Source organism: Bufo bufo, chromosome 4, assembly GCF_905171765.1.
Source record: "Bufo bufo chromosome 4, aBufBuf1.1, whole genome shotgun sequence".
Taxonomy (NCBI): Eukaryota; Metazoa; Chordata; class Amphibia; order Anura; family Bufonidae; genus Bufo; species Bufo bufo.
Genome location: NC_053392.1, coordinates 537,121,026 through 537,143,950, shown reverse-complemented (window position 1 = coordinate 537,143,950; position 22,925 = coordinate 537,121,026).

The window sequence follows — 22,925 nt, the reverse complement described above, 5'->3', positions numbered from 1 at the left end:
CATACGCCTTTTTGATCGCTTGCTGTTGCACTTTTTGTGATGTAAGGTGACAAAAATGGTTTATTTAGCACAGTTTTTATTTTTTATTTTTTATGGTGTTTATCTGAGGGGTTAGGTCATGCAATATTTTTATAGAGCCGGTCGATACGGACGCGGCGATACCTAATATGCCTATCTTTTACCAATTATTTTTTTCTTTATTTGGGGGAAATGACGTTTTTGTTTTTGTTTACTTGAAACTTTAAATTTTTTGGGGGGAAAACTTTATTTTTTCAACTTTTTTTTTCACTTTATTAAATTTTTGGGGTCTGATCCCCTTTACAATGCATTCCAATACTTCTGTATTGGAATGCATTGGCTGTATGAGTAAGTCATGGCCAAAAGTTTTGAGAATGACACAAATATTAGTTTTCACAAAGTTTGCTGCTAAACTGCTTTTAGATCTTTGTTTCAGTTGTTTCTGTGATGTAGTGAAATATAATTACACGCACTTCATACGTTTCAAAGGCTTTTATCGACAATTGCATGACATTTATGCAAAGAGTCAGTATTTGCAGTGTTGGCCCTTCTTTTTCAGGACCTCTGCAATTTGACTGGGCATGCTCTCAATCAACTTCTGGGCCAATTCCTGACTGATAGCAACCCATTCTTTCATAATCACTTCTTGGAGTTTGTCAGAATTAGTGGGTTTTTGTTTGTCCACCCGCCTCTTGAGGATTGACCACAAGTTCTCAATGGGATTAAGATCTGGGGAGTTTCCAGGCCATGGACCCAAAATGTCAACGTTTTGGTCCCCGAGCCACTTAGTTATCACTTTTGCCTTATGGCACGGTGCTCCATCGTGCTGGAAAATGCATTGTTCTTCACCAAACTGTTGTTGGATTGTTGGAAGAAGTTGAGTTGGAGGGTGTTTTGGTACCATTCTTTATTCATGGCTGTGTTTTTGGGCAAAATTGTGAGTGAGCCCACTCCCTTGGATGAGAAGCAACCCCACACATGAATGGTCTCAGGATGCTTTACTGTTGGCATGACACAGGACTGATGGTAGCGCTCACCTTTTCTTCTCCGGGCAAGCCTTTTTCCAGATGCCCCAAACAATCGGAAAGAGGCTTCATCGGACAATATGACTTTGCCCCAGTCCTCAGCAGTCCATTCACCAAACTTTCTGCAGAAGATCAATCTGTCCCTGATGTTTTTTTTGGAGAGAAGTGACTTCTTTGCTGCCCTTCTTGACACCAGGCCATCTTCCAAAAGTCTTCGCCTCACTGTGCGTGCAGATGCGCTCACACCTGCCTGCTGCCATTCCTGAGCAAGCTCTGCACTGGTGGCACTCCGATCCCGCAGCTGAACCCTCTTTAGGAGACGATCCTGGCGCTTGCTGGACTTTCTTGGACGCCCTGAAGCCTTCTTAACAAGAATTGAACCTCTTTCCTTGAAGTTCTTGATGATCCTATAAATTGTTGATTGAGGTGCAATCTTAGTAGCCACAATATCCTTGCCTGTGAAGCCATTTTTATGCAACGCAATGATGGCTGCAGGAGCTGTGTCTGTGTTACCTAAGAAAGCAATAAAAACAGCATGTACTGTATGGGAGGTTTTATCACAGCAGACTAGTCAATGCAAAACAAGGGAATGCTGGTTTGCGCCGCTATCTTAGAGAGGCTAGAGTGAGTCTCTCTGGAACAGCATTGCATTCCCTTCAGGTTTTGCATTGGCAATGTTGCTTGTCTCAGCCAAGGAAAATGGGGGAAAATGTAACATATATAACTATATACAACAGGAGATGCCTGGGTTATACCAGCATGTGCAGCACGCCAGACCTGCAGGGTATTGCGAAGTGAGGTCACGGTCATGGGCAATTGAGGGTTACTCACTATTTGAAGGAGAACCCTGGGCAGGCATGCGGCATTGAAGGAGAGGTAGACACAAGTTCCTCTGGGGCACACTCTGTATGTAGAGACCTGGCCTGATGTTGTGTGAGGTGCCCTGGATGTTGCAGGTGTTTAGAGTGCCTGAAGCAAGGTCCCTTTTGAGATTTGTGACGCCAGTGCCTGTAATGGTGGCACACCGGTTTCCAGTAGCAATAAGTGAGGTACACAGGTGGTATAGTGAACCAAATGTTGCTTTACTTATAACAGTCCAACTTTGTACAACAAGATGGTAATGCAGTCCCTTATATCATAAGCTTCACAAGCAGACTTATTTCAAATACTGGCAGGTATAATTCTGTGCAAGATACTCAGAGGGTAATCAACAACACACTCAGAATCAGGTTGTACCTTCTCCTCAGAAATAGTGTACGCGGTTCTTTAGAACTCCTGTCTGGTTTCTATCCCAAGGCCCGGATGCCTAAATGCTGGCTTTAATCCTTGGTAAATATATCTTCCTCCCGTATTGACTCTTGCTCTTACTTTATAGTTTCTCTGCCCATTAGCCTACTTATCTTAGCTGGTTGCACTGTCTCTGCTTGGCTTGAGGGTAACTGCAGGTTTCTCCCAGGAGGTCCTGTCCTACTACTGGGGTGTCTTCTGAGCTAACTGAGGCTCACTTGATCTACAGGCAGGCTAGGGTTCTTCACTAGCCTCCTGGTCATAGCTAGCAGCCAGGGCTATCAAGCTGCATGTCAGGAGGAGGCCCTCAGCATATGTCTGGCTGGTGCCTTCTCACTTCTGTCTCCACAGACTCCTGACTATGAACTCCCTCCTCCCTGTCTGGGCCTGAACATTTATACTAGGGGCTCCCTATCTCCCTCTAGCGTCTAGGATGCCTAACTACACCCTAATAGGCCTGCTTATGCATAACACAGGGGAAACATTGCATATAAAAGCACATAGAAAATACATTAAATGCATAGTTAAATATAGGATCACTGTCCCTTGTGAGTAAAAGTAACACCTGAACCAATTGACCCTTGTGTAGTGCCCACGCCTACCTAGTGGGACACTACACATGTTCCATATCACTGTATACAAGAAGATGTAGGCCAAAACCTGGCCTACAGTACTGCGCACATGTAGTTGGCATAGTAGGGGCATCATCTGACCTACAATACTGCATACGTGGCGTACCATGGGTTCTCCTTAATGAGAACGCGTACCACTTAGACAATGTATATATACATTTCTGTACAAGAGCTCTCTCTTAAAATTCAGGTTTGACTGAATCCAAATTTGTTGAGAAGTAGAACCAGTTTGCTCATCCTAGCCCCCATTTTATAATGGTAAAGTATATAAACAGAAGAGAGATGAACAAATCAATTCAAAAAAAACGATTCAAAATTGGTCCTGATCTTCCAAAAAATCTAACAAACCCAAATTCCATTTTGGCATATCACAGAGACAACCACACATAATCCACTGGAAAGGAGATGTGCAAGCCAGTTCTCTTTTCAAAAGGACAAGAATACTGAGTGCTATTACACTTTTTGTGATGTAAAGTGACAAAAAATAGCCTTTTTTACAGCGTTTTTTTATTTTTACGGTATTCACCTGAGGGGTTAGGTCATGTGATATTTTTATAGAGCATGTTATTACGGACGATGCGATACCTAATATGTATACTTTTTTTTATTTATGTAAGTTTTACAGAATGATTTCATTTTTGAAACAAAACAAATCATGTTTTAGTGTCTCCATAGTCTGAGAGCCATAGTTTTTCAGCTTTTAAGCAATTATCTTGGGTAGGGTATGATTTTTGCGGGATGAGATGACGGTTTGATTGGCACTATTTTGGGGTGCATATGACTTTGGATCGCTTGCTATTACACTTTTTGTGATGTAAGGTGACAAAAAAATGGCTTTTTTTACACCGTTTTTATTTTTATTTTTTTACGGTGTTCACCTGGGGGGTTAAGTCATGTGATATTTTTATAGAGCAGGTTATTACGGACTCAGGGATACCTAATATGTATACTTTTTTAAATTTACTTAAGTTTTACACAATAACAGCTTTTTTTTAAACAAAACAAATTTTGTTTTAGTGTCTCCATATTCTGAGCCATATTTTTTTTTATTTTTTGGGCAATTGTCTTAGGTAGGGGCTAATTTTTTGTGGGATGAGGTGATGGTTAGATTGGTACTATTTTGGTGGGCATACGCCTTTTTGATCGCTTGCTGTTGCACTTTTTGTGATGTAAGGTGACAAAAATGGTTTATTTAGCACAGTTTTTATTTTTTATTTTTTATGGTGTTTATCTGAGGGGTTAGGTCATGCAATATTTTTATAGAGCCGGTCGATACGGACGCGGCGATACCTAATATGCCTATCTTTTACCAATTATTTTTTTCTTTATTTGGGGGAAATGACGTTTTTGTTTTTGTTTACTTGAAACTTTAAATTTTTTGGGGGAAAACTTTATTTTTTCAACTTTTTTTTTCACTTTATTAAATTTTTGGGGTCTGATCCCCTTTACAATGCATTCCAATACTTCTGTATTGGAATGCATTGGCTGTATGAGTAAGTCATGGCCAAAAGTTTTGAGAATGACACAAATATTAGTTTTCACAAAGTTTGCTGCTAAACTGCTTTTAGATCTTTGTTTCAGTTGTTTCTGTGATGTAGTGAAATATAATTACACGCACTTCATACGTTTCAAAGGCTTTTATCGACAATTGCATGACATTTATGCAAAGAGTCAGTATTTGCAGTGTTGGCCCTTCTTTTTCAGGACCTCTGCAATTTGACTGGGCATGCTCTCAATCAACTTCTGGGCCAATTCCTGACTGATAGCAACCCATTCTTTCATAATCACTTCTTGGAGTTTGTCAGAATTAGTGGGTTTTTGTTTGTCCACCCGCCTCTTGAGGATTGACCACAAGTTCTCAATGGGATTAAGATCTGGGGAGTTTCCAGGCCATGGACCCAAAATGTCAACGTTTTGGTCCCCGAGCCACTTAGTTATCACTTTTGCCTTATGGCACGGTGCTCCATCGTGCTGGAAAATGCATTGTTCTTCACCAAACTGTTGTTGGATTGTTGGAAGAAGTTGAGTTGGAGGGTGTTTTGGTACCATTCTTTATTCATGGCTGTGTTTTTGGGCAAAATTGTGAGTGAGCCCACTCCCTTGGATGAGAAGCAACCCCACACATGAATGGTCTCAGGATGCTTTACTGTTGGCATGACACAGGACTGATGGTAGCGCTCACCTTTTCTTCTCCGGGCAAGCCTTTTTCCAGATGCCCCAAACAATCGGAAAGAGGCTTCATCGGACAATATGACTTTGCCCCAGTCCTCAGCAGTCCATTCACCAAACTTTCTGCAGAAGATCAATCTGTCCCTGATGTTTTTTTTGGAGAGAAGTGACTTCTTTGCTGCCCTTCTTGACACCAGGCCATCTTCCAAAAGTCTTCGCCTCACTGTGCGTGCAGATGCGCTCACACCTGCCTGCTGCCATTCCTGAGCAAGCTCTGCACTGGTGGCACTCCGATCCCGCAGCTGAACCCTCTTTAGGAGACGATCCTGGCGCTTGCTGGACTTTCTTGGACGCCCTGAAGCCTTCTTAACAAGAATTGAACCTCTTTCCTTGAAGTTCTTGATGATCCTATAAATTGTTGATTGAGGTGCAATCTTAGTAGCCACAATATCCTTGCCTGTGAAGCCATTTTTATGCAACGCAATGATGGCTGCAGGAGCTGTGTCTGTGTTACCTAAGAAAGCAATAAAAACAGCATGTACTGTATGGGAGGTTTTATCACAGCAGACTAGTCAATGCAAAACAAGGGAATGCTGGTTTGCGCCGCTATCTTAGAGAGGCTAGAGTGAGTCTCTCTGGAACAGCATTGCATTCCCTTCAGGTTTTGCATTGGCAATGTTGCTTGTCTCAGCCAAGGAAAATGGGGGAAAATGTAACATATATAACTATATACAACAGGAGATGCCTGGGTTATACCAGCATGTGCAGCACGCCAGACCTGCAGGGTATTGCGAAGTGAGGTCACGGTCATGGGCAATTGAGGGTTACTCACTATTTGAAGGAGAACCCTGGGCAGGCATGCGGCATTGAAGGAGAGGTAGACACAAGTTCCTCTGGGGCACACTCTGTATGTAGAGACCTGGCCTGATGTTGTGTGAGGTGCCCTGGATGTTGCAGGTGTTTAGAGTGCCTGAAGCAAGGTCCCTTTTGAGATTCGTGACGCCAGTGCCTGTAATGGTGGCACACCGGTTTCCAGTAGCAATAAGTGAGGTACACAGGTGGTATAGTGAACCAAATGTTGCTTTACTTATAACAGTCCAACTTTGTACAACAAGATGGTAATGCAGTCCCTTATATCATAAGCTTCACAAGCAGACTTATTTCAAATACTGGCAGGTATAATTCTGTGCAAGATACTCAGAGGGTAATCAACAACACACTCAGAATCAGGTTGTACCTTCTCCTCAGAAATAGTGTACGCGGTTCTTTAGAACTCCTGTCTGGTTTCTATCCCAAGGCCCGGATGCCTAAATGCTGGCTTTAATCCTTGGTAAATATATCTTCCTCCCGTATTGACTCTTGCTCTTACTTTATAGTTTCTCTGCCCATTAGCCTACTTATCTTAGCTGGTTGCACTGTCTCTGCTTGGCTTGAGGGTAACTGCAGGTTTCTCCCAGGAGGTCCTGTCCTACTACTGGGGTGTCTTCTGAGCTAACTGAGGCTCACTTGATCTACAGGCAGGCTAGGGTTCTTCACTAGCCTCCTGGTCATAGCTAGCAGCCAGGGCTATCAAGCTGCATGTCAGGAGGAGGCCCTCAGCATATGTCTGGCTGGTGCCTTCTCACTTCTGTCTCCACAGACTCCTGACTATGAACTCCCTCCTCCCTGTCTGGGCCTGAACATTTATACTAGGGGCTCCCTATCTCCCTCTAGCGTCTAGGATGCCTAACTACACCCTAATAGGCCTGCTTATGCATAACACAGGGGAAACATTGCATATAAAAGCACATAGAAAATACATTAAATGCATAGTTAAATATAGGATCACTGTCCCTTGTGAGTAAAAGTAACACCTGAACCAATTGACCCTTGTGTAGTGCCCACGCCTACCTAGTGGGACACTACACATGTTCCATATCACTGTATACAAGAAGATGTATTACTTATACCAGCTGTACATATATAATTATATACAGGAGATGCCCAGGTTCTACCAGCATGGTCCATATCACTATATACAAGAAGATGTATTACTTATACCAGCTGTACATATATAATTATATACAGGAGATGCCCAGGTTATACCAACATGGTCCATATCACTATATACAAGAAGATGTATAAGTTAGACGTCCTAGCCAGTGTCAGGTTAGCACTTAGCAAGGTTTTTCTTCACTCCGCAGGAGACATTTTGTGTGCGGTTCTGTCACACTGTCCGTCCACTCCAGTAACTGTTTTATCTTGTCTTACTTAGTAAGCTAGATTTATTGTTTTGCCAATATGTCGGCGATGATCTCTTGTTTGATTGTCCTATCGCCCACCTTTGACTAAGCATTGCCCATCTCTAAGCTGACCCCGCTCAGCAACTGCCAAAGCTTAGAGGGAACACTGGTCACGGGACCCCCCTGCGCATTGACCCAAGGTGCCTGCTTCATGATTTGAGCAGGCACCTTGTTCCGATCACCGCCCGCCGTGCGGCGGTGATCAGAAATACACAGGACGTACAGGTACGACCTGTGTCCTTAAGTACCAGGACATCAGGGCGTACCTGTACGCCCTGTGTCCTTAAGAGGTTAAATATAATTCTCAGAAACCAAGGCATTCAAATTAATGTTTCTTCCAAAAAGAAAAGAATACTAAGCCTAACACCAGCAGATGCAAGATACTCAAATTTGCATATGTTTCCCAGAAAGGCATAGCAGTGATGGCTGGATTCCAGTACTCCTCATGCATACTTTTTGGTCTCCCTAATGAGAAAGAGCACCCCCCCCCTCCACCAAGACTACCCCCAAGACAACTTAGCTAACCAGGGCATTTTTCTCTTTGTGATACTCAGTATTCTTGTGCTTTTGGAGATGTGGCTTGCACATCCCATTACCATTGAATCATCATGTGTGGGGCTCTTTCTGGTCTTTTAGGACTCTCTAAATATTCTCTTTTTTTACTTTATTATTGCAAAAAGAGGTTAATATGCCAACCACTACCCCCTCTAAACCCCTTCCCTATCCCAATAGCCACTGAGAGCAAAACAAAAAAGAATGAAAATAATAATTTTCACTTTAATGATTAACAAACAAGCCCATGCATGTAACTTTTCTTTTATCTTGTGGTTCAAGAACACTGAGCCAAGAATTCCATATATCAACCCATTTATTAAGCCTGTTTTCAGTTTTAAATTATCTGGATGTTATATTTTGTAAAAAAAAAAAAAAAAATTCACATAAGGAGGGTAGGTACTGTATGTGACAGCCATTCTCTAACAATAACTACCCAAGCCAAAAAAAAGCAATTTGTACATACAGGCAAATTGGGATAAATATAAAGTAATTCCAGGTCACTAAACACACAATAGTATACATTTAAAGGTATCTAAATACCACTCTTTATTGCTATATAGTTGAGGACAACTGGCCAGTACCTAACCAATTCGGGGCACGACCATATTAGGTGTATCCAATCTGCTTGTAAAGTTTTACATTTAGGCCTTTTATCCAAATCTCTCATATTAATCAATTTCAAATGTTTAGCATAAAAAAAAGTTGGTGTAAAATTTTAAATTTAATTGCTGGACAAAAATCTAGAAGACAACGCAAAAATCCTGTACCATCCTTCCTCAATGAGAGAAACCCCATCATTAGACCATTTTTCTCTCAATCTAGGAAAAACAGAATTATGATTATATTTAGAAATGACCCCATATAACTTAGAGACAGATACCCCAATCCAAAACAATTAAGAAAAAAATATGAGTTCTATGGAACCAGAGATTGCTGCATACCAATTTTCAGAGCAATTAGACCATATTGGATTTAGGTAGAATTAGTTTGGAATCTGGACCCAATTCAAACACTAAGCGAATTTCAAGAAATTCACTAATCTCTAACACAGAACTAGCCTATTCTGCATAACTGCAGATAGATATTGTTCTTAGTGGTAACATCCAGTGGTCTACTGATTCAAGAATTTCTAAGTGTAATACCAGAAAAACTGCATAATGTGGAGCTTCAAGAGAATATGTACAAGAATTGTTATTTCATGAAGAATACAAGTATTTTTAGCTTCATAAGACCCACATAGGTTTTAAAGGAGGAAAATAAGAAAAAAAAGTTTTAATTAGACCTCAAATCAGACTCCCAATCTTCATCAGACCTCCAAATCAGACCCAAAATCTTCATCAGACCTCAGTTCAGACCCCCAATCTTCATAAGACCTCAGATCAGACCCCCAATTAGACCGCCAATCTTCATTAGACCTTAGATCAGACCCCCAATCAGACCCCCAATCTTTATCAGACCTCAGATCAGACCCCCCCAATCAGACCCTCAATCTTCATCAGACTCAAATCAGACCCCCAATCTTCAGATCGCAAATCAGACCCCCCCCCCCCCCATCTTTATCAGGCTTCAGATCTCCAATTAGACACCCAATCTTTATCAGAACTCAGATCAGAAACCCTAATCTTCATCAGACCTCCGATCAGACCCCCAATCTTTATCAGACCTCATATCAGAGCCTCTAATCAAACCATCAATCTTTATCAGACCTCAGACAGTAAAAAAAGAAAAACAACTTAGCTCTACTGCTCTGAACAGCACCGCCACTCTGCAGATCCTGCACACTTTTCCTGTACTGTCTGCTCCCTGGTCCTCTACCAATGCTGCACTGCACTGTGAACTGATGTCACACAGCGTCAGGTCCTAGTGTGTACCTACATGCACTACACCCTGAGTCTATACGCAGTCAGGACTACCGGACAAACCTAACGCGAGTGTGAAAGAAGCCTAACCGAGAGACTAGTCCAAGGCTACACCTGGATGTTTGGGTTCGGCAGGTTCGGCCGAACTTGAAAAAAAAGTTCGGGTTCGGGACCCGAACTTGACCCCGAACCCCATTGTAGTCAATGGGGACCCGAACTTTTGAGCACTAAAATGGCTCTAAAATAGTACTGGAAAGGGCTAGAGGGCTGCAAAAGGCATCAAAATGTGTTTAAGAGCATGGCAACTGTTCTGCAAACAAATGTGGATAGGGAAATGACTTAAAATAACATAAAATACAGAAAAATTAAAAATAACAATCTGGATCTAGGAGTAGGAGGTTGAGGAGGCGGTGGATGGGTGGATGTGACGATGTAGGTTGACGTGGCGGTGTAGGTAGAAGCGGCGGTGAGGGAGGAATAGGTAGCCAACACTGATTTGTGTTATTTTTTATTTTAAAATTGGGGTATCCCCCAAAATATTGGGACATATAACAAAATAAAACAAAGAATAAGTGCACTTGAGTACAAGAATGGATGGTTGAGGCTGGTATAAATGTCTATTCTGCACAAGGTATGGACAAGTCCTGTGGGATCCATGCCTGGTTCATTTTAATATTCGTAAGCTTGTCCACATTGGCTGTGGCCTGTGATAATGCTCTCTGCCGTGCTAAACACACGTTCACACTATACACTGGCTGCAGGGCAGGTCAGCATCTCCAAGGCTGACAAAGCTTTTCCACATTTGGGCCATGCTAACCCTGCCTTCTCAAGTGCTGGCGGTGCCCCAGCTGCGTTGGCGACCTCTTCCTCCTCCTCTGCCTTCGCCTTGTGCTTCCACTGTGCCCCCGCTGTCAGGTGGGAATGCCATCAGCAGCGTGCTCTTGTAGTCGCGCATCTTCCGATCAGTAATAGATGTTTTCACTAAATTTAGTTCCCTGTCAGCAATGCAGAGCAGGGGTTCATTCACGGCAAAAGGGGGTTCATGTCACCCAGCAATAGAACAGAGGATTTTGAGAGATTTAGGCCCCTGTCACCCAGGCACAGCAGGAATTCATTCACGGCAAAAGGGGGTTCATGTTACCCAGCAATAGAACAGAGGATTTTGATATATTTAGGCCCCTGTCATCCAGGCACAGCAGGGGTTCATTCACAGCAAAACGGGGTTCATGTCACCCAGCAATAGAACAGAGGATTTTGATATATTTAGGCCCCTGTCACCCAGGCACAGCAGGGGTTCATTCACGGCAAAAGGGGGTTCATGTCACCCAGCAATAGAACAGAGGATTTTGAGAGATTTAGGCCCCTGTCACCCAGGCACAGCAGGAATTCATTCACGGCAAAAGGGGGTTCATGTTACCCAGCAATAGAACAGAGGATTTTGAGTGATTTAGACACCTGTCACCCAGGCACAGCAGGGGTTCATTCACGGCAAAAGGGGGTTTATGTCACCCAGCAATAGAACAGAGGATTTTGATATATTTAGGCCCCTGTCATCCAGGCACAGCAGGGGTTCATTCACAGCAAAACGGGGTTCATGTCACCCAGCAATAGAACAGAGAATTTTGAGAGATTTAGGCCCCTGTCACCCAGGCACAGCAGGGGTTCATTCACGGCAAAAGGGGGTTCATGTCACCCAGCAATAGAACAGAGGATTTTGATACATTTGGGCCCCTGTCACCCAGGCACAGCAGGGGTTTGTATACGCCAAAAATGGTAAAATGTCACCCGACAATTGAAAATAAGAATTTTTTCAATTTAGGGCACTAAAATTGGCACTTTTTTGCATTAAAATGGCTCTAAAATAGTCATTGAAAAGGCTAGAGGGGTGTAAAAGGCAGAAAAATGTGCTTAAGAGCATGACAACTGCTCTGCAAACAAATGTGGATAGGGAAATAACATAAATAAAAATAAAATAACTAAAAATTACAAATTATTAACCTGCAACTCAGAGAAGGAGGTGGATATGGAGTCGGAGGTTGAGGAGGCGGTGAATCTGGTGTTGTAAGTGAAGGCAGCAATGGAGGAGGAGGTAGCCAACAATGTTTTTTTTTATTTTTTTTATTGGGGTAGGTAGCCCCCAAAATATTGTCTTGAGTACAAGAATGTATGTTTGATGGTGGTATAAATGTCTATTCTGCACAAGGTACAGACAAGTCTTGTGGGATCCAAGCCTGGTTCATTTTAATGAACGTGAGCTTGTCCACGTTGGCTGTGGGCAGGCGGCTGCGTCTGTCTGTAATGACGCCTCCTGTCGTGCTAAATACACGTTCAGAGAGTACACTGGCTGCAGGGCAGGCCAGCACCTCCAAAGCATACAGGGAAAGCTCTGGCCATGTGGACAATTTGGAGACCCAGAAGTTGAATGGGGCAGAACCATCAGTCAGTACGTGTAGTCGTGTGCACAGGTAAGGTTTCACCATGTTGTTCAAATGCTGCCTCCTGCTAACACGCTCCATATCAGCAGTTGGGGCCGGTTGTTGCGGCGAGGTGACAAAGGTTTTCCACATGTCGGCCATGCTAACCCTGCCTTCTGAGGTGCTGGCGCTGACACAGCTGCGTTGGCGACCTCTTCCTCCTCCCCTGCCTTCGCCTTGTGCTTCCACTTGTCCCCCGGCGTCAGTCGGGAATGCTCTCAGGAGCGTGTCTACCAGCGTGCGCCTGTAGTCGCGCATCTTCCAATCACGCTCCAGTGAGGGAATTAAGGACGGCACATTGTCTTTGTAAAGGGGATCCAGCAGGGTGGCCACCCAATAGTCAGCACACGTTAAAATGTGGGCAACTCTGCTGTCGATGCGCAGGCACTGCAGCATGTAGTCGCTTATGTGTGCCAGGCTGCCCAGAGGTAAGGACAAGCTGTCCTCTGTGGGAGGCGTATCGTCTGCGTCCTCCGTATCCCCCAAGTCACGCACCAGTGATGGGCCCGAGCTGCGTTGGATGCCACCTCGCTGTGAACATGCTTCATCCCCATCCTCCTCCTCCTCCTCCTCCAGTAGTGGGCCCTGGCTGGCCAAATTTGTACCTGGCCTCTGCTGTTGCAAAAATCCTCTTTCTGAGCCACTTCTAAAAGACTGGCCTGAAAGTGTTAGAGATGACCGCTCTTCTTCTTCCTCGTCCTGGGCCACATCCTCTTCCATCATCGCCTTAAGTGTTTTCTCAAGGAGACATAGAAGTGGTATTGTAACGCTGATAACGGCGTCATCGCCACTGGCCATGTTGGTGGAGTACTCGAAACAGCACAACAGGGCACACAGGTCTTGCATGGAGGCCCAGTCATTGGTGGTGAAGTGGTGCTGTTCCGCTGCAGCTGAAACTCCACTATGGCCTGCGTGCTGCAGCGGGCGTGCTGCAGCTGAAACTCCACTATGGCCTGCTGCTGCTCGCACAGTCTCTCCAGCATGTGCAAGGTGGAGTTCCACCTGGTGGGCACATTGCATATGAGGCGGTGAGCGGGAAGGCCGAAGTTACGCTGTAGAGAAGACAGCCGAGCGGCGGCAGGATGAGAGCGCCAGAAGCGCGCACAGACGGCCCGCACTTTATGCAGCAGCTCTGACATATCGGGGTAGTTGTGAATGAATTTCTGCACTACCAAATTCAGCACATGCGCCAGGCAAGGGATGTGCGTCAAACCGGCTAGTCCCAGATCTGCAACGAGATTTCGCCCATTATCGCACACCACCAGGCCGGGCTTGAGGCCCACTGGCAGCTACCACTCGTCGGTATGTTGTTCTATACCCCGCCACAACTCCCGCCTGTCCCCCAAACACATCAGTTTCAGAACGGCCTTCTGATGTTTTCCCCTGGCTGTGCTGAAGTTGGTGGTGAAGGTCTGTCGCTGAACGGATGAGGAGGTGGTAGAAGAGGAGGAGGAAGCCGAGGAGGAAGAGTAGGCAACAGGAGGCAAAGAATTATGCCCTGCGATCCTTGGCGGCGGAAGGACATGCTCCAAACAGCTCTCCGCCTGGGGCCCAGCCGCCACTACTTTTACCCAGTGTACACTTAGGGAGAAATAGCGTCCCTGGCCGTGCTTACTGGTCCACGTATCTGTGGTTAGGTGGACCTTTCCACAGATGTCGTTGCGCAGTGCACACTTGATTTTATCCGATACTTGGTTGTGCAGGGAGGGCACGGCTCTCCTGGAGAAGTAGTGGCGGCTGGGAACGACGTACTGTGGGACAGCAAGCGACATGAGCTGTTTGAAACTGTCCGTCTCCACCAGCCTGAATGACAGCATTTCAAAGGCCAGCAGTTTAGAAATGCTGGCATTCAGGGCCAGGGATCGAGGGTGGCTAGGTGGGAATTTACGCTTTCTCTCAAAGGTTTGTGAGATGGAGAGCTGAACGCTTCCGTGTGACATGGTGGAGATGCTTGGTGACTGAGGTGGTGTTGGTGCAACATCCTCTGTTTGCTGGGCGGCAGGTGCCAACGTTCCTCCAGAAGCGGAGGAAGAGGCCGAGGCAGCAGCAGAAGAGGGAGCAGGAGGAGCCTGAGCCCTTTCTTGGTTTTGAAGGTGCTTACTCCACTGCAGCCCGTGTCTCGCATGTAGATGCCTGGTCATGCAGGTTGTGCTAAGGTTCAGAACGTTAATGCCTCGCTTCAGGCTCTGATGGCACAGCGTGCAAACCACTTGGGTCTTGTCGTCAGCACATTGTGTGAAGAAGTGCCATGCCAGGGAACTCCTTGAAGCTGCCTTTGGTATGCTCGGTCCCTGGTGACGGTGGCCAGTAGCAGGCGAACAGTTTTGGTTGCTCTGCTTTTGCACCCTGCTCCCACTTTTGCTACGCTGTTGGCTCAGTCTCACCACTGCCTCTTCCTCCGAACTCTGAAAGTCAGTGGCACGACCTTCATTCCATGTGGGGGTCTAGGACCTCATCGTCCCCTGCATCGTCTTCCACCCAGTCTTCCTCCCTGACCTCCTTTTCGGTCTGCACACTGCAGAAAGACGCAGCAGTTGGCACCTGTGTTTCGTCATCATCAGACGTGCTGAGGTGGTATTCCCATGTCCTCATCAGGAAACATAAGTGGTTGTGCGTCAGGGGAAGGGCTAGGTGGATGCCCTTGGGAAACCCTGCCAGCAGAGTCTTCAAACAGCATAAGAGACTGCTGCATGACTTGAGGCTCAGGTTCCTCCGATATGCACGGGGGTGATGTGACAGACTGATGGGCATGGGTTTCAGGCGCCACCTGTGCGCTTTCTGCAAAAGACTGGGTAGGAGATAATGTGAACGTGCTGGATCCACTGTCGGCCACCCAATTGACTAGCGCCTGTACTTTCTCAGGCCTTATCATCCTTAGAACGGCATTAGGCCCGACCAAATATCGCTGTAGATACTGGGACCTGAGGTAGTAGGTTCAGTAGGACGTTTAGCTGTGGCAGAACGGCCACGTCCTCTCCCTGCACCAGAGGCTCCACCAACACCACCACCACGACCATGACCGTGTCCCTTTTTGTTTGCCTCATAGTTAGCGTTTACAAAGCAAATTAAAAAGTGGTTAAGTCTGTCAAAAATAATTAACCGCCAATCAAAACCCTGATGTAGGGTATTGCACAAATTTTATATTTTTTTAACTCTATGACAGCGGTATTTGTGGCCTAAATGTGACACTCACTTATGCACGTCTTATCCCAGATGTGCAGTATATCAGAGGCTTTTTTCACCCCAGTAACCAAAAAGCCGTATTTCTGGCCTAAATGTGACAGTCACTTATGCACGTGTAATCCCAGATGTGCAGTATATCAGAGGCTTTTTTCACCTGAGTATGCCAAAGCCGTATTTATGGCCTAAATGTGACAGTCACTTATGCACGTGTAATCCCAGATGTGCAGTATATCAGAGACTTTTTTCACCCCAGTAACCAAAAAGCCGTATTTCTTGCCTAAATGCGACAGTCACTTAGGCTTGTCTAATCCCAGATGTGCAGTATATCAGAGGCTATTTTCACCCCAGTATGCCAAAGCCGTATTTATGGCCTAAATGTGACAGTCTCTTATGCACAAGTAATCCTAGATGTGCAGGATATCAGAGGCTTCTTTCACCCCAATATGCCAAAGCCGTATTTATGGCCTAAATGTGACAGTTACTTATGCACGTGTAATCCCAGATGTGCAATATATTAGAGGCTTTTTTCACCCCAGTAACCAAAAAGCCATATTTCTGGCTAAATGTGACAGTCACTTATGCTTGTCTAATCCCAGATGTGTAGTATATTAGAGGGGTTTTTCACCCCAGTAACCAAAAAGCTGTATTTCTGGCCTAAATGTGACAGTCACTTATGCTTGTCTAATCCTAGATGTGCAGTATATTAGAGGCTTTTTTCACCCCAGTAACCAAAAAGCCGTATTTCTGGCCTAAATGTGACAGTCACTTATGCATGTGTAATCCCAGATGTGCAGTATATCAGAGACTTTTTTCACCCCAGTAACCAAAAAGCCGTATTTCTGGCCTAAATGTGACAGTCACTAATGCATGTGTAATCCCAGATGTGCAATATATTAGAGGCTTTTTTCACCCCAGTAACCAAAAAGCCGTATTTATGGCCTGAATGTGACAGTCACTTATGCTTGTCTAATTCCAGAGTATATTAGAGATTTTTTTTACCCCAGTAACCAAAAAGCTGTATTTCTGTCCTAAATGTGACAATCACTTATGCACATGTAATCCCAGATGTGCACTATATTTAACAAATGTATTTTTTTAACCCCAGTAAGCAAAACGCTGTATTTCTGGACTTGCAGATCGTTGCATAAAATGGCTGTTGATTATGTATTGATATTGACTAACTGAAGAAAAAAAAGTTCGTTTTCAGCAGTCGTTGTCTCAGGGCAGGCTTAAAAAAATTGTGCACTGCACCCACAAAACACATTTGCTGTAGATCGCTGAGTACAAAAAACAGTTCTTGATAGGATTTCTCCCTGATCTCTCCCTCACAGCAGCTGCAGCCTCTCCCTACACTAATCCGAGCAGAGTGACGGGCGGCGCTACGTGACTCCAGCTTAAATAGAGGCTGGGTCACATGCTGCAGTTGGCCAATCACAGCCATGCTGTGCAGCCTTTGAAAAAGCGCCAAGAAAGCGCCGAACACCGAACCCGAACCCGAACTTTTACGTAAATGTTCGGGTTCGGGTCCGGGTGCCGAAAAACCTAAAGTTCGGTACGAACCCGAACTTTACAGTTCGGGTTCGCTCAACTCTAAGGTCAGCACAGGCAGCAATAGATCAATGCAAGAAACAGTCTAAGGCCAAGACAGGCAGTGGAGAATCAGAGTCAGTAACACTGGCGGAGGTAAATGGGTAGATGGTCAGAATAGCACACCTTCACAGGTACGGTAACTAGCAAACTAGGAAACCTAAAGCTCAGACACCCTCCCCTTTGGGAAGGTGCCTTAAATACCCAGGGACAGCCATCCACAGGCTGGGAAAGAATAAAGATGTGCACACACTGGTCCTTTAAGAGTTGGGGAGCAAGCACACGCTCACCCTATTGTACAGACCTCGAGTCCAGCTGGGTAAGAAGCACGATGCAAGTAGGAGTGGAGCAGTAGCTGTGCAACATTTAGTAAGGGGAACAGCAGGCATTTAAAAATCTGATCATAGTACCTCTAGACATCTTTCTCTCTGGTCCTATGCTATATTGATCATCAGATAATTTATCAGAGATATGGATGATGTTATGAGAAAACAACAAGATTATTTACAATATAAGAATTAAACTGTATTACATGTATTGTTATTTTAAAATAATTGCACTATAGAATTAAAGAATTGTATGAAGTCGCCCGGGTGGTCCCAATTAGCTTTGGGTGGTGTAGAAGTCAAAGGCTGTCATTCAAAATTCCTTAAAGAGGTGTGATTTCAGGGAAAACTTAAAGCTCTGAAAGGTGGGGAAGAGTCTGATGCACATATGACTCATATTGGGTGCAGAGAGGGAGAAATGTCATAGATGATTAAGAGTTCTGAAAAGAGAAAGAAAAGGAGGCTGATATTGACAATGAAGAGATAATGCTTAAAAGTAATAGAAGCATCATGTGAGGATAATTTCCATAAGCACATATTCGGTCGAAAATCTGGTGTACTGACTATACTGAAGAGTTAAAGACTCTCCAAACAGTATATCCTGCATGGCTAAAGAAAGATAAATCACATTGCACTTAAGAGTACAGAGAAGAGAGGAGGTGGAAACATAAATGGAAAACCATCAAGTAATGTAAGACTTAACCTGTAACATTGAAAATCGTGTCTGATCTGCAGGCAACATGTTATAGAGCAGAAAAATCTGTGCAGATTGATATACAGCTTTGTGGTAAAAGACTTAGGGCTCATGCACACGACCGTATGCCCTCCGAGACATACGGTCCATGAGCAGGCCATATGTCCCCGAGCGGCATACATCCTTGAGTTTGCTAAGTTCCTGATACTCATGTGTGCTCCTGATTTATACTTAGTTCCTGGATTCTGCTACTCGTCTGATCCCTGTCTGCTTGCCTTGACTCTCCTGTTGCTGATCCGGATTGCCTGACCTACCTGTGCCGCCTGCCCTGACCTTTTGTCTGTATGACTATGCCTCTGCCTCATCCTTCAGTCCTGCACTGTTGCTCCTGGTTACGACCATGCCTGCCTGACTACGGTCGTACTTCTGGTACCTACTCAGGTATCTCCTGGTCAGTCTGGACCAGCTGCCTCGTGTGTCTATCCTCCTCAAGAGGTAGCAACCTGGTGTTCCCCTCGGGAAAGTCTATCCCCACCATCAGGGGTACTGTGAAGAATCGAGGGGAGCACTTACACAACGCCCTTAGAGGAGGTGGGACACGTGGCACTGAGGCCATGGACCCCGCTTGTCACTCCAAGCCTGTTGTGCAGGAATTACTAAGTGAAGTGAGGCGCCAGAGTGAACGTCAGGATGTCTTGATGCAGTTCATGCAAAATTTTGCTGCTCGTCTGGACGCTATCTCTTCTCCAGCAACTCCCACTGCCATTACGCTATGGTGGAGATCCAAAAACCTGTAGTGGATTCCTGAACCAGTGCCTGATCCACTTTGAGTTGCATGGGAAGAAGTTTCCCACTGAGCGATCCAAAGTTGCCTTCATTGTGTCCCCGCTGTCTGATGAGGCCCTTGCTTGGGCAAATCCTATTTGGGAACTTGGAGGTCCAGAGACCACTAATCTGCAGACTTTCCTGGCTACCTTCTGGCTGGTCCTTGAAGAGCCCGGCAGCACATCCTCCGCTGCATAAGCTCTGCTGCATCTACGACAGGGTTCCTCGTCTGTGGGTCAGTACACCATCCAGTTTTGTACTCTGGCTGCCGACCTTGCATGGAACAATGAGGCTCAACTGGCGGTGTTCTGGGAGGGCCTTTCTGACCGGATTAAGGATTAATTAGCTAGTCGTGACCGTCAGTCTACTCTGAATGACCTGATCACTAGTGATGGACGAACCGCGCGTTTCGCGGCAGGCCCCATTCACTTTAATGGCAGGGAACCTGAAAAACCTTCAGGTCATATTTGCAGCCACCAAATACTTACTAGAAGTGCACAAATAGTCCCACAACATGGACAGTGTTAAGCAGAGGGCGATCAATGGCAAAAATTCCCACAAAAAAAAAGTATTTTAATCAGGGGGCATTTTTATGCGTCTTAAAGGGAAACTCTCAAAAATGTGCCCTGCTGGAGCCTAGAAAATTGTTATTTTAGGCCACAGGAGTACAGACCCCAAAAATTAGGCATTTACCTGACAGAAAAAAACTAGTGATTATGTGGCTGGAGGTACAGTATATTAGACGGTCAGTGCATAACAATTTTACTGCAGGCCAGTGAAGTACAGGCCCCAAACATTAGGCATTCACCGGACAGAAAAGAACAAGTGATTATGTGGCTGGAGGTACATTAGGCGGTCACTGAATAGCAATTTTACTGTAGGCAAGTGGAGTACAGGCCCCAAAAATTATGCATTCACTGTACAGAAAAGAACAAGTGATTATGTGGCTGGAGGTGTATTAGGCGGTCAGTGGATAACAGTTTTACTGCAGGCCAGTGGAGTACAGGCCCCAAAAATTAGGCATTCACCGGACGGACAGAAAAGAACAAGTGATTATTTGGCTGCAGGTATATTAGACGGTCACTGGATAACTATTTTAGTGTAGGCCAGTACAGGCCCCATAAATTAGGCATTCACCTGACAGAAAAGAACAAGTGTATATGTGGCTGGAGGTACATTAGGCGGTCACTGAATAACTATTGTACTGTAGGCCAGTACAGGCCCCAAAAATTAGGCATTTACCTGACAGAAAAGAACAAGTGATTATGTAGCTGGAGGTATATTAGGCGGTCACTGTATAACGATTTTACTGTAGGCTAGTACAGGCCCCAAAATTAATCATTCACCTGACAGAAAAGAACTAGTGATTATGTGTCTGGAGGTACACTAGTCGGTCACTGGATAAAATTTTTAATGTAGGCCACCGGAGTAGAGGCCACAAAAATTAGGCATTCACCTGACAGAAAAGGCCTTTTATGTCGCTGTATATACATAAGAAAAGAACCATTATTTGTTCTGGGTGGTGGCGGATATGTGTGGGCTGAAGTGAGGAAATTCAATTACACGTGGTCGTCACAGGTGTTGAATTCATCTAAAATCCATGCCTCATTCATTTTTAGAAATGTGAGGTAGTCCACACTGTGGTGAGCTAGGCTAGTGCGCTTTTCAGTCACGATGCCCCCTGCTGCGCTGAACGTCCTTTCGGACAAGACACTCGACGAGGGGCAAGCCAAGAGTTCCATGGCAAATTGCGCCAGCTCTGGCCATAGGTCAAGCCTGCACACCCAGTAGTCCAGAGGTTCCTCGCTTCTCAGAGCAACCACATCGGCCGTTAACCCGATGTGGTCGAACATCTGTCGGTCTAGGCGCTCCATGATGCTCGATCCGGAGGGCGGCTCTCGATGGGATGGCTGCAAGAATGATCTCATATCTGAAGTGACAAACACATCTTCAAACCGCCCTCTTCTTGCAGGCGCGGTAGGATTGGTACCCGCACCTGTTTTGCTGTGGGTGGAAATTCCTCTGCCCGCGCCCGCAACAGCAGAATGCAGCATCTCTCGCAGCAAGGCCTGAAAATGGTGCATTCTGACAGCCCTCTGTGATGCTAGTAACATGTTCGCCATTCTAGGTTTGTACGGGGGGTCTAATAACGTTGCCACCCAGTACAGGTCCTTGCCCTTTATGCTTTTTATATGGGGGTCCCTCTTCAAACACTGGAGCATGAAGTCCCTCAGTAGCACTAAATTGGAAGAGGTGGAGCGCCCTGGCTCCTGCTCATCGCCCAGGAAATTGACGTCATCGGTCTCCTCCCCCCATCCACGGACAACACCAGGGATCCCCAAAAAGTTTAAAGTCCCCCTCAAAGCCTGCTCTTATTGCTCCTCCTCCATCCTCATCTGACCCCTTTTCAGACTCCTGCTGACTTGTCTCAGATGGAGTAGCCCCCCATGGGAATTCATTCAGCATTGCGACTTCCTCATTTTTCAGCTCCTGCTCCTCGACAGCTTGATCAATGACATGACGCAATGCACGCTCCAGAAAGAACGCGTAAGGTACGATGTCACTGATGGTGCCCTGGCTGTGACTGACCAGTTTGGTGATCTCATCAAATGGCCGCAAAAGTCTGCATGCGTCGCGCATGAGCAGCCACTGGTACGGTGAAAAGAAACCAAGCTCCCCAGAACCTGTTCTGCTGCATAGTTCATACAGGTAGTCATTAACGGCATGTTGCTGCTGCAGCAGCCTATCAAGCATATACAAGGTGGAGTTCCAGTGCGTCGGGCTGTCTCAAAGTAGACGTCAGACGGGCAGGTGATGTCGCCCCTGAATGTCAGCAAGGCGAACCATGGCCGTGTAAGACCTTCTAAAATTGCCATAGATATTCCTGGCCTGCCGCAAGACATCCTGGACCCAGGGTATTTGGCAACAAATCGCTGCACAATTAAGTTAAGGACCTGTGCCATGCAAGTGTGTCATTTTGCCCTAATTCAGCGCGCTCAGCAGATTGTCACCATTATCGCACACCACTTTACCAACTGTCAAATTGAGTGGGGTAAGCCACTGATCGGCCTGTGACCACAGAGCTAATAACAGTGCAGGACCGGTGTGGCTCTTGGATTCCAGGCACAACAGCCACAGTACAGCATGGCACCATCTTACCTGGCATGTCGAATAGGTTCTGGTGAGCTTGGGGGGTGCAGCGGAAGAGGCGATAGCAGTGGAAAAGGAGGAGTCAGCCGAGGAGGAGATGGAGGATGAGTAGGATGAGGAGAAGAAGAGGAAGGCAAGCATGCAATTCGTGGCGGTAACACCAAATCCACATGGGTGCCACGGGTTACATTCTTGATGGCCGTCAGAAGGTTCAACTAGTGAGCAGTAAAAGTTATGTACCTTCCCTGCCTGTGTTTGCTAGACCACGTGTCTGTGGTCAGATGTATCTTGGCACCGACACTGTGTGCCAGAGATTTATTCAATTGTCATTAAACGTGGCCATATAGCTCTGGAATGCTCTTTAGGGAGAAATATTTCCTTACGGGGACCTTCCATTGCGGTGCGCTAATGGCCACAAATTTTCTAAAAGCCTCTGAGTCCACCAGTTTATATGGCAGTAGTTGGCGGGCTAGCAGTTCCGACAAGCCAGCGGTCAGCCGTTGGGCAAGAGGGTTATCCGGCGTCATTAACTTTTTACGCTTGAACATTTGGGCCAAGGAAGCCTGCCTTCATAGTAACATAGTAATATAGTACATAAGGCCAAAAAAAGACATTTGTCCATCCAGTTCGGCCTGTTATCCTGCAAGTTGATCCAGAGGAAGGCAAAAAAAAAAAACTGTGAGGTAGAAGCCAATTTTCCCCCCTGCTAGATGAATGCGACGACGGCACGGTGGAAGGTGGAGTCGAGGACAAATGGGAGGAGAGAGGAGAAGGAGAAGAGGCAGGACGTGGCTTTGTGGGTTCTGACAGCGTTGCTCCCACTGGGCTCGGTGATGGAAGGCCAGGTGGCTTCTTAAGG